The following is an 18292-nucleotide window of genomic DNA, read 5'->3' as shown; positions in this document are numbered from 1 at the left end:
CGCGTTTTAATTACCTGATTAAAAGAAGCAAAAAAACATAAGTATCAAACACGTGTCAACTAATTCATTAGTATATGATCAATTCACAGGTTAATTTCAGCATAATATAAGGTTTTTATGGTGCGAAGTTTGTCACATTCAAGAATTTGTCAAATATTACATTGGCAGCACCTAGTGACTAAGAGCTTGAGTTAGCTTATTATAAGTTTTGGGTTCTTAAAACTAAGTACATGTGTTTCGAGAAAATAATGGTTGCGTGAATCTTGAAAGCAAAGTTGTCCGAACTGGATTTAAAGCGTATAATATCTTTTTGACTCGATCTTTCATTATATCATCTTGGAGTACCTTAATTTTCCTGTTGCAATCAAATTCCAGTATTAAATTTTGTGGATGAGATTATGAACCGCAAATGCATTCAAAACCAGTATACATGGACTACAATTTACAAAATTAGAAGTGATAAAATACTATTATGAATCAGTAAGAACCATGTTTTTACATTCATTGAAACTTTAAGCTAGGGACGTCATTGAACTTTAAGTTTTTAAAAGTATTTCTTAGGGTCGAGAAAAAAACCAGAGTTTTATAAGATTTCTCTCTTAAACAATTCTGATAGTGGCTGAAGCATGTAGGAGGCACCATTTATTTTACGGACTTAGTGTGGCTTAGTCAAAAGCACTTGCTCCAGCAATTTGCTATGAATTTGAATACCTTCATGGGATTCTTCAAATAATTAGTATTATTATAATTTTAAATGGAAAAGGCATTCATATTCATCTAATAAATTTTATTTTATTTATTTTGAAATTCATTACTATCATAGTAAATACTTAAAGCAAAAATAATAATAATAATAATAATAATTACATTACAAGCGTAAGAATAAAATGATTGGGTTGTCCATCTAAATTTTTTCGCGGCTCATATTAATTGGAAAGCCCACGTGAGTTTCGAAAGTTGTCCAATCCAAATGGCGCCATCGATTAGATTATTTATAAATAAGTCATTCCTTGTTTCCTATGTTCATGTTTTAGAGGGAATATGCATTTGACACCTAGAGATTCATGGTAACAGATATTGAGAACGTCTTATCATAAATCAACCATGTTTATCTTTTCCAGTCAGCCAGATTTAAAAGTTGAAACTCATCAATTGTAACTCTTTCTTTCCCATAAGCAAGTTACTTAATATGCTCTATGTGTCACCATATGACATCGTCCTAACAACACCCTAGAAATTACCAATTCATTAATAAGAGATTTGTAGAATCTAACTCAAATAACAAACATCAGAGTGAAGGGGGATCTAAATCCTCTTAGATTGAGGGCTTGTGCAATATCAAAAAGTATTCCTCTAAAACATCAATTCATGTCAAGTTTCATTCATCCCAAAAAATGATTACCTTTCAGAAAAAGATATTCCCATTTCACCACAGTGAAATACCTGATTGTCTGAATAAAATCAAGTTCCTGCACCCTAACAAGCCAATATTTGTTCCCAATTTTTTTCTTCTTTGGCTGAAAGTTCAACATGCCTCCTGAGCTTAAAAACAAAAGCTACATAAATTTATATATAACATTAACACTGTTGCATCTTAATAAAATTTGATTTATTTATAATTCCCATTGTAAAACAGGCATAATGCCAATCCATTACATCAATAAACCAGTTTTTAAACCAACCTTTCACCATTCAATACTATTACAACAACTAAGTTGTGATCTTTAGAACCAAATAACATAACATGTGTTCATATAAAGGCACATACAGCAAAGTAAGCGGTATATCACACAAAAACCAACAGCAGCAGTGAGTATACCCAAAAAAGTAAAGAGTATTTTTCTTTATCTGCACATCATCTACATGTATTGCACATCATCTACATGTATTGCACATCATCTACATGTATGAGGAAAACATCACACCAAAAATTGTTGCATCCACAAAAGACCAAAAAAAAAAAAAAAAAATACCCAACTCGATAGCCTTAATGTTGTGAACCACCAACCCCACTTCCTGTTAGTATGCAACACCATATTTTAGACTACTTAATCTGCACTAGACAATTACAATTGAAAAAGGAATGATATCATTCACACTAACCTCTTGCACTTTGCTCCTGAGTTAGATTTGAAACCTGGCTTGACATTTGACTTGAACTTGCTCCTGCAAATAGTTTATCAGCACACAAAATTTTGGAGAAAAAGGTAATCCAATATCATAAAATTGTTGCAAATAACAAATATACGAATGAGTACCTCTATTAAATGACTTGTGTTGTATTTGAGCAACCATCAACTATACCATTATTGGTTGATGTTGTAAATTGAGTCTAATTAAACAATCCTAAACGTATTCAAACAAACACAAACTGAAAAATTAAAGAAACCAAGAACACCACAATTTTACCGTGGTTCACTTGTTCAAGATTGAACAAGCTACATCCACATTGAGCTTCAGAATATGGAGCCTCGCTACGCTAATATTAACACCTCAAGATTAAAGATTACAACCTTGATTTTGCTCACAAAATCAACCTCGCTCGTTAACCCACTCTAGTCCCCTTTACACCGCAAATCTGAAAATCCTAGAGAAACAATTACTCTACCCTTGAAGGAAACCCAACCCTGAACAAGATTATACCCAGATTTACAAAGGAGAGACAACAAGAATGAAGAACCCTAGCAGAGAGATTTCAATAGCAAAAACAGAGAGAAATCAAGAGAGAGCAAATTGGGGATTTGCCATCTTTTATAGCGTTGATCGGCTGGGGAGATTATGGCCATTGGATCATTCACTCATCAAGTGGACAAAATTGCTTGGGCTATGTTAAAACGGTACCTTAGGCTTCACATATTTAACAATCTCCACCTTGAAGCCTCCAGTCACCTCTCCTGGCAGAATTCTCTTCAGTGCAGCAAGTATCTTCCATATTCCTTCTTAGCTCTAATGGTTTATTTTACATGCAATAAGTTCAAGCAATACTTGAACTTTGCAAGTGTCACCACCTTGGTTCCCATGTCTGCTGGATTATCTTCAATAGGTATCTTCATCAGGTTCAGTTCCCCTCTTGAGATCATGTCCCTTACAAAATTATACCTTACATCTACATGTTTAGTCCTCTCATGGTATACCAGATTTTTTCCCAAGTGGATGGCACTTTGTCTGTTATAATAGACAGTCACAAGTCCATCCAACAACTTAGCCCTTAAGATCCCTTGAAGCCATATGGCTTCCTTGAATACGTCGGTTACCGACATATACTCTGCTTGAGTTGTGGACAGTGCTAGCAGTGGTTGTAATTAGGATTTCCAACTGACACAGTTACCTCCCAAAGTGAAATAATAGGTTGTTGTGGACTTTCTTGAATTTCTACCACCTGTAAAATCAGAGTCGACATACCCAACTAGATCAAGTGATGTGTTTCTCTTGCAAAAATTTAATCCAACATGCACAGTACTCCTAATATACTTAAGCAACCATTTCAATGTAGTCCAATGTTCACATCCAGGATTTGACATAAACCTACTTAATAATGCTATAGAATATGACAAGTCAGGTCTTGTACTTATCATGGCATACATCATAGAACCTATGGCATTTGAGTACGAAATATTTTCCATTTTTAGCATTTCAGTTTCTATTTTTGGACTTTGTACTTTACTAAGGGTAGAATGGCTTGCTAGGGGCATGGAAACACACTTAGAGTCATTCATTCCAAATTTGGAGATCACTTTCTGTAAGTAAGGTAGTTGATGGAGTTTTAAGCTATTAGTTTTTCTGTTTCTATCTATTAGCATTCCTAATATCTTCTTTGCACAACCTAAGTCCTTCATGTCAAATTCAACATTCAATTTTCCTTTCAAATCATCAATATGAGACTTAGACTTACTTATCAATAACATATCATCTACATATAGGAACAAGTATATAGGAATGTTATCAATATAGGCAAAGTGGAAACAATTGTCATATTCACTCTTAGTGAAGCCTATACCTACTATAAATGAGTCAAACCTCTTATACCACTGCCTAGGGGACTGTTTGAGTTCATACAATGATTTATGCAATAAACATACATGATTAGGCAAGTATTTATCCCTAGAACCAATGGGTTGACTCATAAAGATCTGTTCTTCTAATTCCCCATGCAAAAATGCAATATTTACATCCAACTGCTCTAATTCTAGGTCATGATGTGCAACAATTGATAGCATTAATCTTATAGTTTTAAATTTAACCACAGGTGAGAACATTTTGGTAAAATCAATACCTACTCTTTGAGTGTAGCCTTTGGCCGGCTTTATATCTCGGCGGATCAGATTGGTTGATGCCTTCCTTCAGCTTATACAACCATTTGCACTCCACCAGCTTCGGTTTTGGATTTAAGGTCTAGGTTTTGTTCAACTTTAAGGACTCCATCTCCTCCTTCATGGCAACAAGCCATTTTTTTCTATCCTTGGAGTTGATGGCATCTTCATAGGAGTCAAGTTCAGTCCTCTAAACCTCTACACCAGCAAGCAATGCTTTGTAGATTAGGTCAGCATAGCTGAATGTTGCAGGAGGTTTGATTTCCCTCTTGACTCTGTCTCTTGCTAGCTAGTATGTGCCAGGTCATCTTGTTGGGCCTCCTCAACATTCTCTATAGGGTTTATCTTCATCATCATGATCACTGTCAATTGGTGGATGTTCAACTACAAGTTTAGGCTCATCAATTGTGGCTGCTTGTTCAGAATGGTTAGTTGACTCCATCTCAAATTGAGTACTTTCAATTTCATCAAAATTTTGTAAATCATGGCTTGAAGTACCTACATTGTTATTAGCAACCCTACAAGGAAACACACACTCATTAAAAACGACATCCCTACTAACAATGACCTTGATTCCTTGGGCAACTTTTTCCTACAGTCCATATCCCTTGGTCTCTTCTTGATACCCTAAAAACACACATCTAAGGGACCTAGGTTCCAATTTCCCATCAACATAAGCTGCACACGTAAATACTCTTAGGTGACTAAGGGATGGTTTCCTTCCTGACCACTTTTCCTTTGGATGCTTAAATTCCATTGCACCAGAAAGGGATCTAGTAACTAGATAGGTTGTTGTAATTAAGACCTCAACACCCCCCCCCCCCCCCCCCCCCCCCCCCCCCCCCCCCCCCCCCCCCCCCCCCCCCCACCCCCCCCCCCCCCCCCCCCCCCCTCCCCACCAAAATGACTTAGGCAGTCCAACAGCAAACCAAAGACACCTGACCTTTTCTAGTAAAGTCCTCTTCATCCTCTCTGCAACTCCATTTGTTGAGGAGTCTTCCTAATTTTCTTATGCCTCAAAATCCCCTAGTCTCTACAGTATGCATCAAAATTAAAGTTACAAAACTCCAATCCATTGTCTGTCCTAAGGGCTTTGACTTCTTTTCTGCTTGGTTTTCTAGCCCTTAAACTTACTTAAGGCCTCATTTTTAGACCTAAGAAGGTGTACCCATACCTACCTACTGTAATCATCCACAATGGATAGGAAGTAGCTGTCCTTCCATCTGATTTAATCCTTTGTGGACCCCACAGGTCAGCATGTAAGTACTCTAGACAATTTCCAGACAGGTGAGTTCTTTTTGGGAAACTCAGCCTATGCTATTTACCCAAAATACAGGTTTCACAGAAACTTAGGTCAAACAACATTATCATTCCCAAAATACCCCTACTGTTTCAGTGAATTCATACTTGTTTGGCCTATATGGCCCATTCTTAAATGCCATTTTTCTGTAGAAGAGATGTTAGTAGATATAAAAGCAAAATTAAAATCATTTAGGTAATACTGCCCACACAGAATATACAAACCATGCCTTTTAACCCCTTCAAATAATATTTGATCATTCTTATACATAGATATGCAACCATTTTGTGCCTTATAGTTGCAGCCAGCTTCATCCAAGGTTCCTAATGAGATCGAATTTCCTTTAAGCTCAAGTATGTATCTAACTCTTGTTAGCATTATGAGTTTACCATTACTTAGTCTAATGGTAATGTTACCTACACCACGAACCCTACATGAATAGTTATTCCCCATGAATACAGTTTCAGGTTCACCATTTTTCAAATCTTGGAACCAACCTTTGTTAGGACTCATATGGAAGGAGCACCCTGAATCTAGCACCCATTCACTAACACTCGCAGAGTTTGAGGCAGTGAGTGCTTCAGTAATTTCAATATTATTGCTAGTGCATGCTAGGTTACTCTCAGTATTAGCTTATGTCTGCTTCTTAATTCAATCATATCAATTCTTTTTAAGGTGTCCAGGCTTATTATAATAAAAACACTTCCTAGTCTCTGACTTAGGTTTATTATTAGCTTTTCCCTTCTTTTTATTCTTAAAACTTAAGTTGTGTTGGGTACTCCTACCATTTTCTTTCCCTAATTTTCTAGAGTCTGTCCTACCTTTCACAAATAAATTATTGTCGTTTAACTTAAGTTCTCTATATTTCAAACCAGCAATTATCAAATCAACATTGGGAACAATCCCAGTGTATTGTAATGCATTCTTTACTACTAAATATCCATCAGGTAAAGAGTTTAACAGGATCATTGCAAGGCTTGAATCTCATAATTCCTTATCAGTTCCTTTCAGTATTAATGTCATCTTTAAGAATTCATCTGAATTCTCTTCTAATAAATTAGAAACATCCATTTTAGAAGAAAACAGGGCACCCATTAAAAATGCTAAATTAGGAACAGACTGTAATGCATATAAAGTTTTGAGTTTACCCTAGAGTCCGATTGGTGTGTCTAGGCCATCTACCTTTCGCAGCACATTGTCGGATAAATTCATAATGATCAGGTTGTAGGCCTCTTCGTCTATCTCAAACTTCTTCTTCAACTTTTCTTCAAACCACTTAGTCGCATCTTTCTCCAGTGCTATCCACACCTTATTGTGGGAAATAAGAGCCTTCATCTTCTTCTTCCAAGTGTTGAAGTCCATCTTCCCATCATATTGAGAGATTTCTACGTGCATAGTAGTACTTATGATTTGGTTTTAGAAAAAACCCTAGAAATCACTATTTGATCTTTGCTTGATTTCCTCTAACTTGACCCTTTGAGATCGAAATTGATCTTTGGTATTCAAGAATTGAATAAAGACTCAAAGATTCGAAAACCCTAGAGGTCTAGAAATCACTAAATCGAAAAACCCCCAATTTTGACAAAACCCTAGAAATTGCAACTTTCCCAATTTTGGATCGGTTTAAAGAATAGACAAACCCTAGGACACTAGCTCTGATACCACTATTATAAATTGAGTCTAATTAAACAATCCTAAACATATTCAAACAAACACAAACTAAAAAATTAAAGAAACCAAGAACACCACAATTTTACCGTGGTTCACTAGTTCAAGATTGAACAAGCTACATCCACGTTGAACTCCAGAATATGGAAACTCGCTGCACTAATATTAACACCTCAAGATTACATATTACAACCTTGATTTTGCTCATAGAATCAACCTCGCTTGCTAACCCACTCTAGTCCCCTTTACATCGCAAATATGAAAATCCTAGAGAAACAATTACTCTACCCTTGAAGGAAACCCAACCCTCAACAAGATTATACCGAGATTTACAAAAGAGAGACAACAAGAATGAAGAACCCTAGCAGAGAGATTTTAATCGCAAAAACAAAGAGAAATCAAGGGAAAGCGAATTAGGGATCTACCATCTTTTATAGCGTTGATCAATTGGGGAGATTATGGCTGTTGGATCATGCACTCATCTAGTGGACAAAATTGTTTGGGCTATGTTAAAACGGCAACATGTCACTTAAATGGCAAAATGACACCATAGGCTTCACATATTTAACAGTTGATGATCTACTTCTTCTCTAGAAAGAGAAAATTCAACATATTTTAATAACATCTCATAAATTAATGAAATGCAACAATGATTAAATATTCACCATTACCTTATGTTTCCTATCCTCGAACGAGGTGGGGATTCCCCAAAAATTTCAAGGGCAAGACGGGTAGAAGAAAATTCCCCATCTCCATGTACAGGGATACAGTTGTCCCCGCCCTGCCCCGCAAACTATACATTTATAAAAAAATTTATATTTTTTTCCTTTATTAGATTTGGTATAAAGTTAGCATCCCATTATTTAAGAATTAAGATTTCAAGTCATGTATCAAAATTTTTGATTGTTATCTTAAATTTATTATTGTATACTTTAATTATAGAATAAAAGTAACTTAAGATGAAATGGTATGGTTAATATTAACTTATACTCTTATAGGTGATAACTTAATTCATTTACTAATGTTTTATTATTTTTGTTATATTTCTTAATTCTTATTGTTAATTTGTTATACATATTATTGGTTTCCTTAATTTCTACTTGATAGAAGATGTGTTTGTGTTTGTATAAATTATGTGATTGAATTCTCTTATTATTAGTGACAATTAACTCTTGCATGTATGTTTTTCTTTGATAATATTACATAAGATTAATCACTAAATTATTTTAATAAGAGTTCAAATATTTAATTTAATTTATACTAAAATATTCTAAACATCTTGTCTGCCACATGGTGACATAGAGTTATGGACAATTGGATACTTAAAGATTGTTTAATTTTATAAATTTTATAAAAATTAGATATTTATTTTTATAATACTTTCTAATATTTTTAGAAAGTATTATAGACTCCCTTGCCAAAATTTTATTAAATTAATTGAAAAATAATTTAAAGAGGGAGTCAAATAATAAAATCAATATATTATTATTTTGTTAATTTCACAAAATTCTCTAATAAATTGATGTCCCAACTTATTATTCAAGGGCCACTTGCCCCCAAAAATAAATTTGATTAAATTATTACAAAACCAATATAAGAATACACAAAATTGCATCATAAAAATAAAAATATCAAATTACACAAATTCAATTATCTTTTTAATTAATTAATTGATCAATTAATTATGATGTTAAACTTGATTAATGTTCAGATAATGAGATCTATCTCTTTCACAAGCAGACTAATTTTATTAGTTGGAGTGGAGATAATGATTTATGAATCAATTAATTAATTTTCCAAGTAAATTATGTTAAGATTGAATACAATTTTATTAATTTTATGAAAATAACAAATTTTTTCTAAATTCTCGATAGTATTTAATTCAAAATTTAATATTTATTAAAAATTTTATTTTTATCCAATGGTTCACAAAATTACAAATTAAAAAGGCTTGATGTATGATGTATCTCTAATTATATTAATAATTTCTTATTATTTCAAATTTCAAATTAATAAGTAATTAAATAAAATAATTGATCTATGCTTACCATATTTGATTATCACAAAAGAGTGTTATCAATCTTGCGTGTATTTTTAATTTTGATAGATAGTAATTAACATAATAAAAGTTTTGTAAACATTTGAAAAGAAAAAATTTGCAATCATATGACGAATGAGTGACGAAAAATCATCACAAGGATTCTTCCACGCAAAATCCCCGCATACAAGGCAAGGTGGGGACAGGGTCAGGGAATGAGGTCCTTAGCCCCGCTTTACCCTACGCCTATCTCTAGGTTGCAAGAGTTTTTCTAACAACTTCTTCTATTATGTCCTACAGTGTTGTAGAATCCACACCTGAGTGTGGAAGACCTTTTTAGCTTTGACTCTTCATCCGCATTCCTCTTCCTTGCCTTGGCAAGTCTTCATTTCTTAAAATTTTTTGGAGGTGGCCATATCGTTTCAATGTTTACTTCTGACTAGCCCAACTTATCAGGCATTGAATGAATATGATATGAGTATGACTTCATGTATAACTCAATGGACAGTGAATGGGGCACATGTTTCTCATAGTTCTTGATGTTTCTTAACATCAAATAGATCATGGCATGGATGCAAGTGACCTCAAAGATTTTCCAAATTCCACAGTCATAGTTTTGTGCTTGTACTCTAAGTGTGTAAGTCCTACTTGGAATGAAGTTCTTATCTTTCACCAGGCCATATCAAATCTACATTCCTAGCAGGTTCTATTAAACTATTCAACTTCCTATACACCACTAGTGGAACTGGAGTGATCCACTTAGAACCAATTTGTTGACTTGCTTATATGCTAATCATGATCCTTCTTTGGTAGAATTCTAATGAACTCAATATTGGTAGTTCCTTGTCCTCTCCCAACCATTAAAGCATATATACATGTTTATAATGTGTTCAAATTTGACTTGAGGATTGAAATTGTGTCTTGACCAGCTGAGTTGTGTGCATCTTTTATCTATTGCTTTGACTTCATTCAATGCCTTGAGAAACTTTATCTTATTTGCTGCCCTACTAATAGTCGAAAACAAGCTCCTTAAATGAAAACTAAGAAAATCTTTTTTTGAAATTAGCATACATATGTCTTGCATAGTGCCTAACATTAACATTTGGCAAACAAGTCTCTATCACATTCAACAACCTTTTTTGCCTATCATTCATGATAGTGATAGGTTGAACATCCCCAAGAAAATCATGAAGCGTACTCATAAAAAATCCCTATGAGTGCTTGTTCTTGTTAGAGTAGGTGTCCTAGAGCCAATCTGTTTATTGTATATTGACTCTAATGTATCATGTTTATTCTTTAATAAAGGCAATATTTCTATATCATCTAATTTGTATTAATTTATGCTATAATATATGTCCTTAGAATGGTAGAACTGTGACGAGGGAATCAAGTGTTTTAAATCTTGATTGTGAGATCCCTGTGAGCACATTTGATGGCCATTCTAAAAACCTTTGTAGCCTCGATACTATTGGGAACAAAGGCATAGATAATACGGTAAGGCTAATATCGTGTTGTGATAAAAGCTTGAAAATACACATATACTTAGTGGTTTATGAGAATTCTTTATGCGAAATTAGGTTTAATTTATGTAGTTTAACTTAATTATTTCATAAATGTCTTTTATGAGATCACGAGTATGTTTTTAATGTTTTCAGGTCACCAATGCTTAAAGATGATATTCAGATGAAGAATAATGCTGGCAACAAAATGTGTGACGATGAGGACTAAACGGTTCATGAATCAGAGTTGAAACAAAGAAGTTATGGTGTTTTAAAGTTGAAGTGCAAATCTTGAAATACACTCTAGTTTGAACATGTTTCAGTATTTTGATAATAACTTGAGATGTAGACATCAGATTGAGATAATTCATAGACTGTTGGAAATCTGATTCAAAGGGCTACATTTCATATGTTTACCAATTGGCCATATTCAAATGTTATCATGTCCAAAAGTTACCATCTTTTTAGTGCCGCAGCATAATGCTGAGGCACAGCAGATTTTGGACAACTTAAGAGTTTTAGGGTAGAATCAACCCTGCTGAAGGATAATGCCGTGGCACAACCAAGATTTTGGAAAAATTTGCATCCGTTTTATGATGGGTATTTTGGGAATTAGGAGTTCTAAACTAAATAGGAAAAGGGGAAACACCACCCTAAAACCCTAGAACTATAAATAGGAGTCTTTAGCCATTATTTGGGGGGGGGGGGGGGGGGGGGGGGGGGGGGGGGGGGGAGAGAGGGGGGGAGGGAGAAGAAGGGGGGGGGGGGGGGGGGGGGGTGTGGAAGAGGAGATTAGGCTCTATTTTTAAATCAAAACAACAACTCTTGGGGTTTTTGGTTCATCATCTAGGGAAGTTTTCTTTTATCTTTTTTCTTGAACTTATGTGTATAATGGTTGTTCATTTTTATTTGATTATGATCTAAACAAAATTTCTCGGTCTAAGATGTAGCCCAATTTTATGAATATGTGTTGATGTGTTGTTGTTAATTATTGTTAAGCATATGTTTTCTAAGTTTTATTATGGTTCTTAATGCTTCAATTCTTATAGGCTTGAGAGTTGATTGATTTAATGGACTAGGTTGAGATCGAGAGATGAAATCTAGTTAGTCTAATGTAATAAGACCATAGGTTGAGCGAATGCTAGAGATAGGTTACCACGATCTGTGAGGCTTTGGTAAATTCTATAAAGCGTAATGATCTCTTAAGACTTAAATCCAATTTAGAGATATCTTGGGTTAGTAATAAAGGTTTAATCTAGTAATTTTTTGAGAGAAAGTTATTGGAATTCTAGGGAGTTTGGCTTGTAGAAAAAGCTTAATAATATTAGCAATAATTATCAATACATAGGAGTAGAATTTGTGTGAAGTTTATGCCCCAAGTTTTGTCAAATTTGTATTACAACCAGCGCTTTCTAATATAATTATAATTTTTTTTTTACAGATTTTTAATTTGTTAATTTTAGTTTATCCTTTCTTTAAAGTTTTGGTTAACCAAATAATAATAAGATAGTTTATTTTGGTAATTGGTAGCTAATAATTCTCTAGGGTTTGACATCTGTATACTTACACTTTATTACTTCCACGATTTCATATACTTGCGAATATTCACATCATGTTGAACGACCCTGTAGAAAGACAAGGACAGATCTCACTTGTCAAGGTTGTTCGGTGACAACCTAGTGCGAAACATGGATGCTTACTATAAGCAAGTTCACTAGACTGGCCCTCTAAAAGATTCCATATAGAAGGTAACCCTAGTGTCTATGGAATAAATCCTCTAATGGATGGTGGTGCATGTGATCCTTAGACTTAACATTACCAAAGTGCCTTGTATATCAATTGGTGTAGTTTGGCCTAACGTAGTCTTTTTTAGGGTTGTCAGAATGGTAGTGATTGGCTACATCGAGGAGTACATTGAGGCTATGGTGGATTGAGAAAAGATTCATCAGTGCCGGGTACATGAGAAGTTATCTCACTGTGCAGTTCGGTTATAATGGCAACGAGTACAAATCTCTATAGTGGGATTGAGTTGTCGCTAATCCAATTTTATTTCGATCGTTGGTCCATTAACCGAATACCAATTTATCAAAGATTCGATTTGAGGTTGACACCATTGATGAGATAATAGATGATGAAAGGATTAGATTGCATGGTAACCATATCGTTGACAGGTAGTAGTTCTTTGTTGAATTTCTATTTATTAGGTGGCCATGATGCCTTGCTAGAGGCTAATCTTGGTCTGTGAATTGTTGTATCGTTTGAAACAACTACTAGCAAGTGCACTAGTCTCAAGTAATATAGTGTAACAAAGTACAAGTTATCGTACCCAAGGGATTGCATAAACAAGTACTAAAATGTTAATTAATCTTAACTTTATCTAGATAATCAAAACTTAGAATGGTGATCTTTAAAACTAAAAATATTAAAAGCTAAAATATTAGAAACGAACAATTGCAAGAAAACTAAACTTAAGAATTCAATGAGAGAAAAGTACTAAGACTTAAGGCTCATCTATAACTTCTATGCACCCCTCAATTTACTGTGGTCAATGAATTTATTTAATTAGTGTAACAACAGGATTTCCTAGGTTAACCAATATTCTTTCTCAAGCGATATTGATTCTACTTCTATCTCCCAACCTAGATATCTCTGTGTAGATTTAAGGAAATAGACGAGCATTAAGTTTTATGAAATCCTCTAGCTTTCAGCACAAGTTAATCTTGCCTATGATTATTGCATGTATCAATTCATATATCTGTATATCCAATTAATCCATGGTACTAGAGCACTCATGTGACATCTCCTCTTGGTCTCAATCACACAAAACAATTCTATCAGAAATTGATTAGGTTCCTAATAGCATTAAGCACATAATACAAGCTCATCATTAAAAAAATAATTCAATAACCATAGTGCAAAAGATTGATCACAGATCCATAAATAAAATATCCCTAGTCTTAGCATAGAAAATTAGTTCATAATAAAAAAAAAAAAATAAGAGCAAATTTCAAGAAATAAATCATATTGAAAAAGTAAAGACAAACTCTGTGATGAATTTCGTTCTTGATTCTCCTTTTCTTCGTTGCAAAAATAATCTCTCCAAAATATGAAAAATTTGACCCCTAACAAGTAATCTCAACCACACTTAAATACCCAAAAGAATACTAAGCAAACAAGGAAAGAAAGCCTAAAAAAAACCCTAAAAGTGTCTGACACGGCTAGGGTGTCCAAATTTACATTACCACGGCCAAGGTCATGGTGCTTCCTGCCCTCGATATTTTATCCTTATTCCACCACCATGGCCGTGGTGAACCACCAAGGCATGGCCATGACCTTCAAAATTGTCAGCTAATCTCAATTTCTTCAAGTTTTGAATCTCAATTTCATTCCAATGCTCCAATCTACTCAATTAAAGCCTAAAAATCACAAAAATTCTCCAAATCAATAGCTGACCATTCACATCTCAAACGTAACACAAACTAATATCAAAACAAAGAAAACAAATTAGAATTTAACTAAACGGCTATAAAAACAAAATGTAAAACAATAAATTTACACAACTTATCATGAATAGTGAGAGGATTGATTGGTGGTCAATCATGATACTATTCATTGTTAACATAATAGGGAGCCCATGAGTCACATGCAAAAGAGGGTCGAATGCCAAAGCTTAAGTATCAAGTGGTTTATAGAGTGAACTATCGAACTCCTAGAATTGTGTTGTTTCATAATGCTAGGAATTAGGGAAGACAATTTTGATCTCTTCAAATAAACCAAGTCAAGAAGGTGATTTGAGAATTTTTAAGTGAGAGTGAATTTTGGTCATTTTGATCGAAAAGGTATTTTGGTAATTTTGCCTCGTAATGAAATAATATTCTGAGGATGTCGCCTTTACCTATTTCTTTACAAAATAGAACTAGCAAAATCACAAAATTGTTTTAAATTAAAATACCTAAAATATTGAACCTTTTTTTTGTATGACTAGGGTGTTCGGGCTAGCTTGCGCACACCTCAACTAATCCCCAAGGCCTATTGAACACCTTACAAGCCAATGTTTCAAGGTAAGCTACCAATGTGATAGGTGGCCTCAGGGTGATTCGAACTTAGGAAGTCAATGAAGGGAGCAAACCTTCTTGACTGCCAGACAAACCCCTTGGGGTTGAATTGAACCTATTCCCATTTGTAATAGGGTTATAATCCTATTCCTATATGGAATAGGGTTATGTTAAGTGTGCATATAAAAGCACACTTAATAGTAGGATTTGGGCAATAATTTATTCAACACAATTATTTGTGTGGAAAATTAGAAAGAAATAAAACCCTTGCCATTCACTCTCTCTCACACCAAAATTATCAATCACAATTTCGTTTTTGATCTAGCAATCAAAGTGTTCTTGGCTTGCTTCGGCTACTCTTGTGTGGACATTGTATGTTCGATTCTATTCTTGAACCAGGTTGCGAAGGATATCGAATCTAGAGAAGGAGCCTCCAATGTTGGGGAGATTTCTTAATCCTTGTATGGATTTTATTATTATTAACATGTAAAACACATATAATCGTTCCCTTGATCTTGGGAATTAAAGGAATTTATTGAAAATTTTGTTTGTATTCTACTGCGTTATTCAATAATTTCCTTATAGTTCTCTGTTTAACAAATGCAAATTGCAAGTGAAAAAATTCCACTATGGGAATCCATTGATACTACAGACAACAAAACACCAACAAAGGGGCTTTTAAGGTGGCACCCATCCATACTTATAAAATGTCTACACTCTTATATGAACCCATTCTTCTGTGCAGCAAAACTTACAAAATACCTATAAAACTTTGGACTTTTAGGATTTGTATCGACCTTAATTAGCAATTGTTTAGACTTGGAACCAAAATTAGTATTCATCGAAATGTAGTGGTAATTTTTTAACCATGAAAATGAGTCAACATGTTCCTTATCTAACTTTCTTTCTGCCCTTTTTCTACCTTGGTATAGCTTTTGCCTTTGTAATTCTAAGAAGTGAACCCTCCCAATTTCATCAAATACAGGTTTGATGCTTGTTCTTTTATGTGATACGATGGAATCTCCCTTTTTTTTTCAACCACCTAAGTACTTGTAGCTTCAGGGTTATTATAATCCCTCATGCAATAATGTGTGTGCTCATATATTCTCAGTTGATAAGTCTGTTTATTAGGTATAAGAGCACCATACAAATGAAAGGGACAACCTATTTGTTTACATACTGCCTTGAATCTTCTTTTCTCATTATACATCTTCCTCATAGCAAAACCTCTTTGAATTATGTAATTTTTGACAATGTTTCTAAATGAGCAACACTTTTAAACACTTGCCCTACACTATGATAAATTTTTCCATTAGGACTATTTTTAAACTCATAGCCTTTCATACTCTTCCTTAACCCAGTTACAACATCATCATTTTCATTGCACTCTAAATTGGTAGCATCATCATTATTTGATTGATAGTTAGACAATTTACACCCATTTTCATAGCCTTCACTGCCGTCATTTCCAAGCACATTTGTCTCTACTTTGGTTTGTTTCCCAATATGAACATCATCATCAGATTGATCACTCCAATAGAATTCATCTTGACAACCTGTTTCTTCTATGTCATCTCTAGCCTAGGAAGGAGTTTCATCTTCATATTCCTAAGGTGGGGACTAACATTATTGGGCTCATTCCTTTCCATTACCCTTATAGCTTTAACAATGTTAAGGGAATGGCTTCTACATAAAATTTGATGGTTTTTAGCCCCTTGACCCTATACTTTTGAAAGATAAAGTTCATATCCTTGTCATCATTTACTAAATACCCAGCCCTTGATAAAGGTAACTCAACCTCAACCTTAAATCTCTCAATTGGGAAAAATTCCACTATTTCATTCTCATTAGCTATACAAGTCTTAACAGTTTTAATAAAGGGGTCAACCCTCAATATCTCATATTCTTGTTCAGTTAAAAACAACTTTAATTCCTTCGCAAGTACACGGGTCGCTATTGCAGTAAAGTGCACAAGTAAGGGTCAATCCCACAGAGAGTCGAGCTATCAATTAATCTAATACTGTGCAAAAACAACTAAAATAATGAAATCAAGTGAGAAAATAAAATTACCCAACAATTTAATGAATCCAAATTAACTAAAATTCAAAGTAAGAATAAAAAAAATAATAAAATAACAACTAAGATAAAAACGAGATCTAAACAAATGATCAAACAATGAGAAATGGTCTAATGTGTCCAATTTCACCATAATTATCCTACTTTATCTTATTAATCTAACTGATGTTTCTCGATCCAAATCTTAGGGTTGATACTTACTAGGTAAGGTCGTGTCATGGCCAACCAGATCAACCTAGTGTTTTCATCATCCAAACTAGCTAGTGGTGTGTAGCCTAATCTAAACAACAAAAACCCATTATGCACAAAAGTACCAAAATGAACACAAACCAACTCACATGTGTGGAGGGCATCGCACAGACATAAATCAATTGTTCATTAGAGCAATCTGAGATTAGCTACTGGTTTATAGCCTAACCCTAACTCACATAGTCAATCAATCAACTATTAAGCATGATCAGACATCAACAACGATCAAAGATCAAGAGATATTCAAGATTAGCTACTGGCGTATAGCCTAACCTTGACTCGTACAACCATTCAACCATAAATCAAAGGCAATCATGCAATAATAATGATTAATCAACTCAATAAACATAAATGAATGAAACTAAGATACCATGGATCAATTAAACATTCGATTAAACAATAAACATAAAGTAGTCTAATTAGATTACATTGGATACACTAGGAAAGAGTTTACCTACTCATAAATACAAGAAAACAAACCTTGATCTCACCTTTACACATTTGGAATCAAGATCCACTCAAGATGATCAAGGCTTAGCTTTATACAATCAATCACTCTCTCCCGAGCCTCAAAAGTTGCAAAAGTGTTTTATATAACCTAATTATAATGAAAATCAGATAAAGTTGCCTTTATATAGTTTTTAGGAAAAGTGGCAAAGTTGTAAATATTGGTTGCCAAATTTAGGGTTGAAAATGCGAAGTTTTTCCAAATATCACGATTTGCGCTGCGGAGCGACTCCAGGTGATTTTTCCTTTGAAAAAAACCCTATCACGCCATGGCGTAGATTAATTGAGTCGCAGCGCAATTTGGATTTTGTCGGCTTTATGCCCCAGCTCGATGATTCTTCGCTGGGGAGCAATACGAGTTGCATCGTCTTCACCTGCGGCTAAAAAAAGTGTGATGCGGCTCAGTTGCAGAATTTCACTTTTTTTCCGCTCCCCTTGATTTATCCGCACTCAACGGGTGCAATATGTCCGAACACTAACACAAGCACGAATAATCTATCTTTTTGCACCTAATTACTTGAAAACACAACAAAACCCATTATTCTGGAAGATAACAAAACAAGTAAGGAAACGCATTCTAAATAATGTGA

The sequence above is a fragment of the Pistacia vera genome, unplaced genomic scaffold, assembly GCF_008641045.1.
Source record: "Pistacia vera cultivar Batoury unplaced genomic scaffold, PisVer_v2 Contig119, whole genome shotgun sequence".
In the NCBI taxonomy this organism is placed as follows: domain Eukaryota; kingdom Viridiplantae; phylum Streptophyta; class Magnoliopsida; order Sapindales; family Anacardiaceae; genus Pistacia; species Pistacia vera.
This window is presented reverse-complemented; position numbering follows the sequence as displayed.